The sequence below is a fragment of the Ptychodera flava genome, chromosome 18 (genome assembly GCF_041260155.1).
Source record: "Ptychodera flava strain L36383 chromosome 18, AS_Pfla_20210202, whole genome shotgun sequence".
Taxonomy (NCBI): Eukaryota; Metazoa; Hemichordata; class Enteropneusta; family Ptychoderidae; genus Ptychodera; species Ptychodera flava.
The window spans coordinates 4337398-4350632 of NC_091945.1; the positions used below are offsets into that span (position 1 = coordinate 4337398).

Sequence of the window (13235 nt, forward strand, 5' to 3'; positions counted from 1 at the left end):
CTAAATTGTCAAGCTCTTTCGAAACCATTTCCGATATCATTAATGCTTAGCCACACGTGATTGCTCTTCGAAAGTTTCACTACAGATAAATATAATTGATTAAAAGTAAGGCATGCCTCATACTTCTTCTGCTAAAGAAATCCTTTGCTTTAGATTTGGTCCAAGTCGGTGAAATAAAAATATCATTTGCAATAATTTCTCTTGTGTCTCTCCTATTTCATACAAACTATTTGAAATTTGACAGCCCAGGTTAGGTTTTCCTATCGATCGAACGCGCTACATTTTAGTCTGCGCAGTAGTGAGTTAGTTTGATAGATTCCAGGTGAAACTCCCTTGTATCACGTAGACCCTATTCATCGCGTTCACCCAACTCACACGTTTCATATGAAAAAGTAAAACAAATCATCAAGTTCATCAAAATCAAACATTAAAAAACAGACTTCAACAAAGTCTACAATTTTTGTCAGATTTAACATTTCTATAACGTTGAGATGCCGGCATTCACTTGACAGATTACACTCTCTGGGATAATTTATCAATGGGTTTATCCTATAGCCAAACAATTAAGATATTTGAGTTTTGTTCATAGTGAGTCCTTTTTAACTTGAAAACGATCAGTTCGCATCTATGCAAGTGGTGTCTTTACGCTATGAGTCGAAAAATATAACTTGTGGGATGGAATTTAAAATCAACGAAATTTATTTTTCTTTCTTAGAGGTTAATGAATGCTGTACTCTCTTCAGAAGAGCTCAAATCAAAGACAAGAAGCTTCTTGTCTATGCTCAAATCAAGCAGGGAAGGCCTCATTTTGTTACATATCGGTATATGCCAGTGCCCTGACTTGGTCATTCGGAGATAATTTCAGAGGAGTTTATACTGTCCCAGCTCAGTTGCGCACAGGAGAATTGTAGAACGTCACGCAAGGGCAAGTGATAAGTCATCCCTTTGTATTGTTACGACCCATTTTCTCGTACGAAATCAGTACAGGAAAGTTTAAGGTCTCTTTTCCATCATTTGATTTCTTAAAAGACAACATTCAATGATACTAGTTCAGATATTTAAAGTAATACTTGCCCGGCCCCTAAAATTAGAAAGACAACACGAAATTCAAATCCACTGGCTTTATTTATTGACCTTGTGAATTAGAGTCCTATGATCTTCAAATATAACCAGATACTGACTCATGTGTTACAATCTATGCTGACTTTTGGCTATTTTTATTCGAGTTTTTACCAGGATTGTGCGGCGCCAGCTTAATAGCCGTTGCGGATTACAACAGGAATAATCGTTCCGTATTTTTTCGTAAATACCACCCACTGCTTACACTGATCAGTGGCTCTTTCTATAAACCCATTTTATAACTACCCACTATTTCCGATGTTCTAAATTCAGGCGTCAAGATATTTCAACGTTGGTTGTAGTTCAGTAAAGTGCAGAGAATATTGAAAGCGAGACGTACCACTCGGTGATTTTGCTTGTCGCATAGATCGTTAACACAAATCCATGATTATCTCTGTGACACTTTCGAAAATGTGGAACTGAAAATAAATGATAACGAAATCGAGTTTCTACTAAATGAACAGCGATTGAATGGACAGAGAGATAAAAGTTCTTTCAGTTTAAGAGTTCGAAAATAGACATTGTTTGTTCCGACATTGGACATTTCATTGAAGAGTGACTATTTGTCTTCTGCTAAGTTGTTAATTATGAGCTACACGTATTACTTCTGCTAAAGATTTGAGCCGAAGAACATTTTTAATCTTTAAAATTATACATGAAAGGTAAAGTTTCTGTCGTTTTCTAATATAAAAAGGCAAAAAGATGATTGGTAGAGGTTTCAGGAGTTTCTATTTATTTGCATCTACCGAAAGGATAAACAATCACACGGGACTTCATTTGCATAGGGAAGTATGTGTGTGTGTGTGTGTGTGTGTGTGTGTGTGTGTGTGTGTGTGTGTGTGTGTGTGTGTGTGTGTGTGTTGTGTGTCTTTTGGACCTCCAATAACTACTATGGTGAGAGGGCACCCCAAAATGCGTATTACGGTAGTAAAATGAAAAACTTAAAGCGACCCTTACAAGTTTGATAAACTAAACATGCTGTACTACTCGATATTTGTCTTTTGTTTTTCTTATTGACCGACTAAAGAAACGTTTGACTTGTCGGTAACATTGTCATTTTCAGCAAGAAAACCACCTCAAGATTGTCAAGAAAAGAATCCAAGTTGCAAAGTTATCATCCTACCGGGGGATTTCTAGGTGTTGGCAGTAAAAGGAAATACAGGTAAGATTCGTTTTGATGGCTTGAATTGTTCGGACCTACGTAAATGTCGATTTGAAAATGAATCATAGTGTCAGTTACATGTTATATATTTCCAGATCTAGTTAACAAGTTGTAAATATATTTTATGAAAATTTAAAGACTTTTGTAGCAAGCTGACATTTTTATATTTCCTTGAACATGTCACCACACGCCAGATTTATTTGCAGTCTTGTATTTTATATATTATATGTAGGGTTGTTTACGCTACTGCGTATATCATAACATACGGCAGTATTTATCAACAAGAAAACACCGATTGTCCCGGTAAGTCACCGATGTCATCTTGTTTGCCGCAACGTTCAGATTTTAAGTTTCCTTTAAGATTTTCGGGGAAGTGCACCATTAAATGAAGCGAGACAAAAACACGCGATTTACCTTCACTTACACTAGGTGTTTAACACCATGCCGTTCATTTCAATACTTTTAGAGATTTCATTTGTTATAGCTGCGTGGCTGACAATGTAGGATCTCTTACACGGAGTGGGTAGCCGAAACTGCTCTCAAAGGTGGTATGGGACCCACACGACCAATGTACGCATTGTATCCAATTTATGTCGGCAATTCAAGGTGTTTGTCATAATGCACATCGTAAAAATACGATGTAAGGCATAAACATGGATTCATGTTATGTATACGAAAAGGGTATGGTATATTAGTAAGTTTTTCTTAATTTAATTTCCTTTTTAAAGTACCAGAGTGACTAAATTTTCACAAACACAACGAGCAGTTGAATATGCTTACGCGCGTGTCAGCGCAATACTTTGCAAAGCGCAGCGCCCTTTATACACCCCACCAAATTGTCTATATATGTCTTGCTTTTCGCTCTATAGCTCGAGCTTCTTCGGGTACATCCAAAGAGAGTAATGAAATGTACACCTCAGTATACTTGTAAATTGTAAGATAATTTTAAGTGAAATTTGTTGGATTGAGCGTATACACAGAAGTTAAATGAATGTTATTTAAACCTTCAAAAATACATTGCTTGTGTAGAAAACTTTGACATTGCTTGTTCAGAGGACTTAAAACATTTATTGAATGATGCATTACATTGCAATCTAAATGGGAAAGAAACATCTATATACTTATCATGGTGATACTTGGTGACTGACAAAGGTATTGGTGAGAACAAAGGAAAACCCGAATTAAGACTGTTTGGTTGGGTGCATTGAGGGCGCTCTACAGGTAAACGCAAGGGAGTGTAGCGGGAAGACGTTATTTTCTTATATTTAAACTTTGTGGTGTGATGGTCTTAAGTTTTATGTATACAGTTAGGTACACTTTAAAAAAAAGAAAAAGCTTAGGTATGCTGCAGATCAAATACATATTATATGAAAAAAAATGTACTATCCAACGCTGAGAATGATGACGCTTTTTTGAATGGACTCTATCACAAAGACGTGTCATGATCGAAACCAAAATATAAATATCGTAACTTAAGTCGTGATGTAGATTTATTATTACGATGACAAGTTGGATTTGGTTGAATGTCATTTACGTGGGGAACGTGGTCTTTATGTGTTGCGTCCGTCATATCTGCGGTGTACATTCTTGTTCAATTTTTGATATCTAGCATTTTATGAAGTACGTTATCAAGATTATGCAGTTGTTATTTTTCGGCTAGTACAAATTGCAAGAATTCTACAGGGTAAACAGAATCCATCATATCTACTCAGGAAACATAGATTAAAACATCTTACACATACATTTTAAATTCTCACGTTGGCTGAAATGTAGCTAAAATAATAATAAATTCATTTCCCCTTTGAATCAAGCAATGAGAAATGTAAATGTCAGAGTATGGCTAAAATATACTTGGTCTTGGAGAACACATTTTTTAGCGTTCACTTATTTGTCGGGTGTCAGTATATGGTGTCAGTATTACAATTGGCGCTTCTCTATAAACCTCTCAATATTCTAAAAGTGTAGAAACGATTAACTATTCACGTGCAAAACACATAAGAAAACAAATGTTTGTTTCACGTGACCTTTCGTCAGTATTCTTGTGAGTGAGTAGAGTTCAGACAAATATGACACATGATTATAATCGTATTTCAGATGAGCAATGTGATAATAAATCATTGAAGACGTGCTTTAATCGATGATCGTATCCTCTCCTTTCTGACAAGTAATGATGTAAGGTAAATTTGGCATTATAGCTTGACAAGCAAAAATGCGTCAAGAGAGCATAATGTCATTTGTTCTGTAATTTAAACGGGTTACTGCTTTACCACACTTGTTACGAAGCAAGTTTACAACAAACGCGAGCATAACTGGAGGAATTGTGTATAAATGTTAATAAAATTCTCTAAATTTTATACTAATTCTTAGAATTAATTCAAAACCATTTTGCAAAAAAGCGACCATGATGGCGCTCTCAGTTAAAGCACGGTTACTGGAAAGAAATCAGTCGTTCGTAAATCACATGCCACGATCTACGTAGAGCTATTTTACGTCATAGGTATTTCCGTAGGTAGTGGTCTTTCGTTCCCACTAGCGTTTTCCTTTCCAGCTTGCCAAGTGGTACCTTCATTTAAAAGTAGCATAAACCAATAGTACCGAAGTAAATATTCTTTCCCGTGAAGAATTTTTATACTTTGTGCACAGTGATTCAATTGTAGACTCTACACGGTCAACAAGATTTGAAGGAATCATTACTTTGTGATTCCACTAACTGTATAAATTGTAATAATCGTAAATTTCTATATTTGAATACAACTTGCATAAATGAAGAGTTGACTTGCAATTCACACAGTTTTTTGACAGAATAGCTAGAAACGATGGAGCTGACTAAAAGACTGTCATTCGCAAGCATAATTTTAGATCTTTATTACAAGATGGCACAGTTGTGATGTTTCAGCTCTCGATTATCGTTCTACAATATTTGCAACACAAACAGATGCGCGTCAATTTATTTTGCGATGTGATGTCATCTAACTCTCATTTGTATTATTTTTTGCGTGTCAAAGGCCATTACTCAGAAATTCCAGGACCGATTTCAATAAAACGTGACACAAGGGCATAGTACCACGAAATATGTGTCATTTGTTTGATGTGATATGATCCAATTAGGCTGTCTGGTAGCCATTATTTCTGGTCAGACTGGAGTTATAACTCGGACATACCAAGACTAATTTATTGTAAACTTGTCACAAACACAAGGTGTTATGAGGTTTAGCTAACAGTGATAGTCTTTTAGCCAGCTTCAGTTCCTATTGGATTATTTAACAAGTCTTTGCAACTCTTAGTACTAGAAGAATTAAATTGGTTGTCCTACAACTTTATTAAGATAAGCCATGTTTCTCCTACTATCAGTATTATCATAAGGATAATTTAGGTATGTCTGGTTCCACATTTACCCTACCTTCAACCTACCGCATCGCTTCATATTCAAAAAGACACGTTATCCATTATTTTCATTAAAATTAGGTCAGCCCCTCCTCAGGCTACGATACTAACGTGCGAATATCTGCATTTTACAAATGTACTTAAGGGTACAGCTCTTTGATTAACGGATGCCGATTTGCTTATTACACATCGCATCCTCCACTTGTCAAATAGTGACGATGAAAATAACATTAACTCTCTTTCTATAAACACAATTTAACCAGGGCATCTTAAACCTCTGTTCAAATGTGTATTTGTCTACAATTTGTCAGTTAATTGTCGTAAAACGAGAATCAAATCCTTGCAATACATCACAATGCTCACTTACGACAAAACAGCTTCAGCAAGAGAGATATAAGTGTAGAAGTGATCTATGAATTTGAGTAATTGGGGCTGCAATCCTAGCGGGACATTAATAATCACAATTTGACTGACATTACTACTAAATAATGACAAAAATCGTCTGACTGACTATCAATGGAATACAAAGAAATAATAAAGTAACGCTAATATGTCTATTATATTACTTTCTAGAATGTTCGGAATGGAAATTCACGGAGAATCTCTGTCAAAGCTGTGGTAACTGTCAGCCGTGCCAGTGTAATAAAGCCAATTCTGAATCATGCGACAAAAGAGATGGCAGCTGTATATGCAAGGCCGGTTGGCTGGGTGAAAAGTGCGACAACCGTGAGTGTCAAAACGTCACAATATCTCTGTCTGTCTGTCTGTCTGTCTGTCTGTCTGTCTGTCTGTCTGTCTGTCTGTCTGTCTGTCTCTGGCGTTTACAAATGGACAGACGAAAGTGTACGAACTGTTGAACTGAATCATCTCATTTCTAGGACAACTCTATAAGGCTGAACGTTTCTTATATTAAGCTATTCAGACAGATAAATTTTTGTTTCTCATATACAGATAACAGCTGCAAGTTATCAAAAGATTAGCCGTATGCATCGTTTACTCCATTGTCGTTAAGTATAACTAAATACCACGACTATTGATTTATTACGCTTATTGTCAGCAGGTTATCACGATAAGCGTTTGACATGATACTACTCATATTTTGTAGCTGATACAGGAAAGAGAAACACTTCAGTAACATTTTGTTTACCAATTCCAGAGTGTGAGCAAGGCACGTATGGAGATAATTGCATTGGATTATGTCAATGTGACATGAATAATGCAGTATTATGTGACAATCATGACGGTACATGCTGGTGTAAGCCTGGATGGATTGGAATAGCATGTGATCAAAGTGAGTTTTCAGGTGGCAGAAATACTCATTAAATAAAATTGTTGTACGCAAAAGATGCGCCATATTTATTATACACACAACATTTTGCTAATGACGATGGTATATGTCATTATGACGGTGGTATATGTCATTGCTGGCTCGTGAAAGGGTACATTTAAAGGTGGCGAACAAAATACAAGAGCGCTTCCTTTTTCTCTTAGTGTAGAGAAAGACCGCCCCTTTCACACTATGGGTATTATGAGGAAGTTGAAATGAAATGTTATGAGAAAAAATATGCATACGCAGTTGATACAGTAATATCAAAGAAGAAAATTAATTTTACAGTTCGATATTTTTACTGATTTCAGAGTGTGAGCAAGGGATGTACGGAGATAACTGCATGCAAGAATGCCAGTGTAATATGAATACTGCACTGTCATGTGATCACCGTGACGGCATGTGCAGGTGTAAACCGGGGTGGATAGGAACAACATGTGATCAAAGTGAGTTTTTACATGACAGAAACTCTATTTTTATTACTGCATAAATCTATACTGTTATACGACATCAGGTGCGGGTGTAAAACATTATAAATAATAATTAATGAAAAATGTATATAGCGGCATATATAAAAAACTGCTCAGGGGCGCTTTACAATACAACAAAGTCATTACATGTATGACAATTATCCCTCCAGTGTTAATGCTTGAGTTCGGAAAGAGAATCAATAAAATAATATTTCTTGCTGCTTTCAGAGTGTGAGCAAGGGATGTACGGAGAAAATTGCATGCAAGAATGCCAGTGTAATATGAATTATACATTGTCCTGTGATCCCCACGACGGCATGTGCAGGTGTAAATCAGGATGGATTGGAACAACATGCAATGAAAGTGAGTTTTACGTAATAGAAATTCTATGTTGAATTACCTCACTAACGTGAGCTTGATGTGTTGCATGTCGTATGTTACCATGGTAATGATTTTATGCAGGCAAGTTCTAAAGATTTGAGTAAAAATTATATAAAAAGAAGAAGATACTGTGTGTGATCGAAAAGAGAAACACTTAACTTAAATTTCATTCATACAAATTTCAGAATGTGAGCAAGGGACGTTCGGAAATTATTGCGGGCGAACATGCCAGTGTAATATGAGTAATACAGTGTCATGTGATCACCATAACGGCACTTGCAGTTGTAAGCCGGGATGGATTGGAACAACATGTGATCAAGGTGAGGTTTACCTGAGAGAAATCCTGTTTTGTATTTATTTCCGCATTCAGTCTGTACGAACAGACGTTACGAGGTGCCGTTGCAAGAAATGATTTTATTGAAATGTCCATGTTGTTAAAATTTTCCAGCGGCTAGAAAGTTGGCATGACGGAGGCAATCTCTCAAGAAAGTGCCTCTGTTGAAAACCCATTGCTGGGTTCCGACCACTATGTTATCTGTATTATAGACGTAGCTGGAATGGCACATTAAATGTTCACCGGAAAGTTTACATTTGCTCCTTTTTGTCAAAAATGATGCCTTTAGAGAACTATTGTTTTTCTTTGAAATTTTCATTGTCAGCAAGATTTAAAATTTGTGTATTTGAGGAAAAACATTATGCAAAGCATTAAATAGTCACGCCAGCGGCTAACACTACACATGCACAGGTTAAATATAGTATTTGAGTAACCGGAAGTGTCCCCGGCTAAATTCAAGGTCGCCGCCATGTTTTTTTAGTGCTTAAAAAGAAACGACTAAGAAACATGCAAAGTATTACTTTTTACACGCCACTAATGAAATATATCACTGCCATTAGCTATTAAGTACTTTTTCCACTCCATCGTTGTTACAATATACAGTTGTCATTACGCCTTAAAAATAAAAAAGAGAGAAAAGCTTTCCTGCATATATGGACGAGGACAAAAGCTAAGAATGCTGGGAATTAATGTCGAAAATTTATACCTCTATTTCTTATGAATAATCATGAATCAATACTAATAATGACCATGTACGCATTAACTTTGCATCATCAGACGGAAATAAAATTTTTCATTCTTACCTCTGGCACGACATTAAAGGCTGAACCCTATAATATTATAGTATTCGTGAAAAAGTAGAACAGTTCAATAACATTGAATTTTTACCTATTTCAGAGTGTGAGGGAGGGAAGTACGGAGAAAATTGCAGCCAAGAATGCCGGTGTTATATAAACAATACATTGTCATGTGATCGTCATGACGGCAATTGCAGGTGTCAACCTGGATGGGCTGGTGCAACATGTGATCAAAGTGAGTTTTCACAAAAGAATAATCTTTACGGCCCTCATATACGGGTTTTGCGGACCGAGGTTGTATGGTGGAATGGCCCGAGCGTGCGAGGGCCCGTACGCCGTACGACCGAGGTCCGCAAAACCAATCTGGGCCGTAAAGGTTTTATCATATACCTTATTGGACGGTTGTGATATGTTTCAGTATTTATCAATAAAATTTTGTTAAAGTTATGGGCGTAAATTAAAAAAAGATGAGCCACGCAACTTTGCGGATTAATATGTACGATGTTGTCATTTGTTCTGTTGTGGAACGCGTCACGAACTTGTTCTATGCGAACGCCAATGTCACTACAGAATGAGCACAGATGAGTAGTTGATCCTGCTTGTTAAAATACACCGTTTCTCTGCAAAACATTGAGAGGAGACTATCAAGCACTTGTTTTAAACCAATTTTGATCGTATCACGCCCAGGCATTGCCGTATCACGCCTAGGCACACTTTGCCCAAATAAGGTAGTGTGCGCGCTTTTTCGAACTTTTTCTTTGTCGTTGCTACGCGCGTTGCTATCCATGTACATTCCATTCGAAAGCACGTCAGCGCGAGATTCGAACCCGTTTCTATGCGCTTCGCTCGTAGTTTTGAAGCAAATTGTAGACAGTTCGAATCTTATTCGATCAAAATTGGTTTAAAACAAGTGCTCCTCTTTTCTGAGAAAGTGTATTTTAACGAGCAGGATTAACTATTCATCTTTGCTCATTCTGTAGTGACATTGGCGTTCGCATAGAACAAGCTCGTGACGCGTTCCACAACAGAACAAATGACAACATCGTACATATTAATCCGCAGGTTGCGTGACTCATGTTTTTTTAAATTTACGCCCATAACTTTAACAAAATTGTATTGATAAATACTGAAACATATCACAACCGTTCAATAAGGTATATAATAAAACCTTTACTGCTCAGATACGGGTTTTGCGGACCTCGGTTGTACGGCGTACGGGCCCTCGCACGCTCGGGCCCTTCCGCAGTACAACCGAGGTCCGCAAAAACTGTATCAGGGCCGTAAAGATTATTCCTATTTCTTTGCGGAGTTGATATGTTTCTGCTCACACAGGCTGGAAAAATGTGGGTACTAACAAAATATTATCATTAAAATATCTAAGTTGACGCCCCTACCCAGTGGTAGGCCTCATCAAAAAATACTGGCAAATAACGAAAAGCTTCTCCTGTCAAAGAGTATAATGAATATTGTTATTCTAAGGGGTCTTCTATATGAGCAAGCTGTTACTATGAAGTGTGTTAGAGAAAAGATTCGTCAGTATTAATGCAGTAATGGTCAGAATGAGACACTTCTGTACTGTTTAATTCACGGCAAGGGGTGTGGGGGAGTAATTTCACTTAAGAATACCATTGTATTATGATTGTAACAGTATTATGTCATCATGATGATTATACATGAGGGTGAGGGCAAGGAGAGATTGGAACAATGTGCAACCACACTGAGTTATCACTTAACAAAACGTGATTTGAATAAAGTTGTTTCATGAGTGGAGTTATTTCAGTATATGTGTTGTTACAGGCTAGAGAAGTGCGATATCTCAACACGTTATTCAGTACAGTGATAATGGTAACTGTTTCAGGTACTACAATTTGTCATACTGTGGGCGATCGTTCGAAGATGAGTCACATCTGTGACAAGGACACATACACTATACATTTTTCCTTTTCCATGACGATGGCATCTGCCATGGCTAGATCAACTGGAAAGATACATTTAAAATGTTAGCCGAGAAATACATTATTGTTTCCTCTTTAACATGGTACAGAGAACAACTTTTTACACTACATTTATTGTGAGTAAGCTTTCATTAGGCCGACACATTGTGAAATAATGCCTTGTCATTATTAGTCAAGAGCTGTCATTACTTTTCAAGAGGCCATGTGTATCTGACTGTCTAGGCCAACGTGTACTGGTCAGTCTCCAGCTCATCGTAAACTATTGTTCTGTAGCATAGTGTATCGTGGAATAAAGTAACATTTTAGATTTATACTACTCGCTGCCTCTTGTCTTCCTCACACACCTTCAAGACCGGAACACCAAGTTTGCCGGCCCAAACACACTACCAAGTGATCGACAATACCATCATAACCCCTGTCACGCAACATACATATCAGAATAAATAACATAATTTGATCAAGGATGTTTAGAGATCTTTGCATACAAGAATGTCGGTGTAATATGAATACTACAGTGTAATGTGATCATTACGACGGCTCATGTAGGTGTAAGTCGGGATGAATAGGAGCAATATTTGATCAAAGTGAGTTTTAAGTGACAGAGACTATATTTTTATTACTGCATGAACTGAAGGCAATTGGACCTATACTGTTTCATTTTATCAGGTTCGGTTGCCAAAAATTATCATGAGAGCGTTCATGGTTAAAGATCGAAAAGAAAAACAAAACTAAAATAATATTTCCCTTTTACTGCTTTCAGAGTGTGGACAAGGGATGTATGGAGAAAATTGCATGCATGAATGCAAGTGTCATGTGAATAATACACTGTCGTGCGATCATCATGACGGCACATGCAGATGTAAATCGGGATGGATTGGCACAACATGTGATCAAAGTGAGTTTTTACGTGACGGAAATTCTATCTTGAATTACTATAGTGCATTAAGTAGAAGGTTATTCAAAGTACATTATTACACTTTATCAGGTACTTGTGCAAGAAAAATAATTCGTTCCATTGTTTATGCCGTCAACACGATCAGCCTCTGAAAGCTAACATTATGCGGACGATCGTTACAGAACGTACCTCTGTGATATGGACAACCCTCGCTTTGTGCCTATGACGATGTTTCTACCATGAACACGATTGGAACTAATTTAGAATAATTGGATCTTCGTATTTTTCAAATTTCTCAAAAGTTGTAGGTGCCCTATTGCTGAATGTTGAGATACTACAAATTACTCATTCAAACAAGTGTGTTACGTAAAAAGAAAAGCAAATGAGCTTACATTTGCAGATTTTAAAGACATTAGTTCATCATCAAATAATTCCAAATAAGTTCCAATCGTGTTCATTGTAGACCTGGCTGGAAAGGCACATTAAAAATCATTCGAAAAAAAAAACAAACAACGAAAAAAAACCCCACAAAAAAACCCCAAAAAACAAAAAACCTAATCATGCATTCTTCCACTACAACGATATGCTCTCTGTCTTGAAAAGTATCAATGAGGAGAACAATAATTATTGTTAGCAAGTTTTAAGGATACCGATTTAAGTTTTAAAAATATTCATTAGGTAATTGATAAATTAGAGTTTGGAAAGAGAAACACTTTAATAACATTTACTGCTTACTGCTTTCAGAGTGCGGACAAGGGATGTTCGGAGATAATTGCATGCAAGAATGCCACTGTGATATGGATAATACAGTGTCATGTGATCACCATGACGGCACATGCAGCTGTAAACCAGGATGGATTGGGAAAACATGTGATGAAAGTGAGAGTTACTAGACAGAACCTTTTTAGATTAATATTTTTCTATGTCATTGAGTTTTAGTTGATTAATCGATGCTCTTACCAGCTACGAAAAGGTGGAGGCGAGATATATTATTTAGATTCAACAACAATACTTGAATAAAACTCTCTTGCGATGTTTCTTAGATGAGAAGTAATACGTTGGTCTTAACAAAATACTTGTAGCTTTGTAGCTACAAACAGTTTTGCAGGGTTTATGTTGTGCGTTTCCTCCATTTAACCGTAACATTTAATCCTTACAAACACTTGAGAAATGAAACCTGGAAATTGCCAACATATTCTAAGTGGTAAATACAGCTCTTCACGAGCGACATAAAGAAATCATTACCAATAACTGTTCTCCCACACAGTTTCATTAAAAGCTAACATCAGAAAAGAAGGACAGTTTTCTTAAAATTTCGAGAATTTCAACTATTTCAGGGTATTGAACACCGAGGTATGCTTCAAATTGCTTCAACAGAAGTGTATGAAACTTTAGGAAGTCCTCATATGCT

The 13235-nt window shown here is 36.7% G+C and overlaps 1 long non-coding RNA gene across 1 annotated transcript; it reads left to right on the forward strand.

The window, feature by feature from the left end:
* The first annotated feature begins 7309 nt into the window (after positions 1-7309).
* Positions 7310-9192, forward strand: LOC139117771 (uncharacterized). The gene is made up of 4 exons (XR_011548573.1): positions 7310-7438; positions 7691-7825; positions 8029-8163; positions 9075-9192. It is a non-coding gene; the product is annotated as an uncharacterized lncRNA (long non-coding RNA).
* The last annotated feature ends 4043 nt before the right edge of the window (positions 9193-13235 follow it).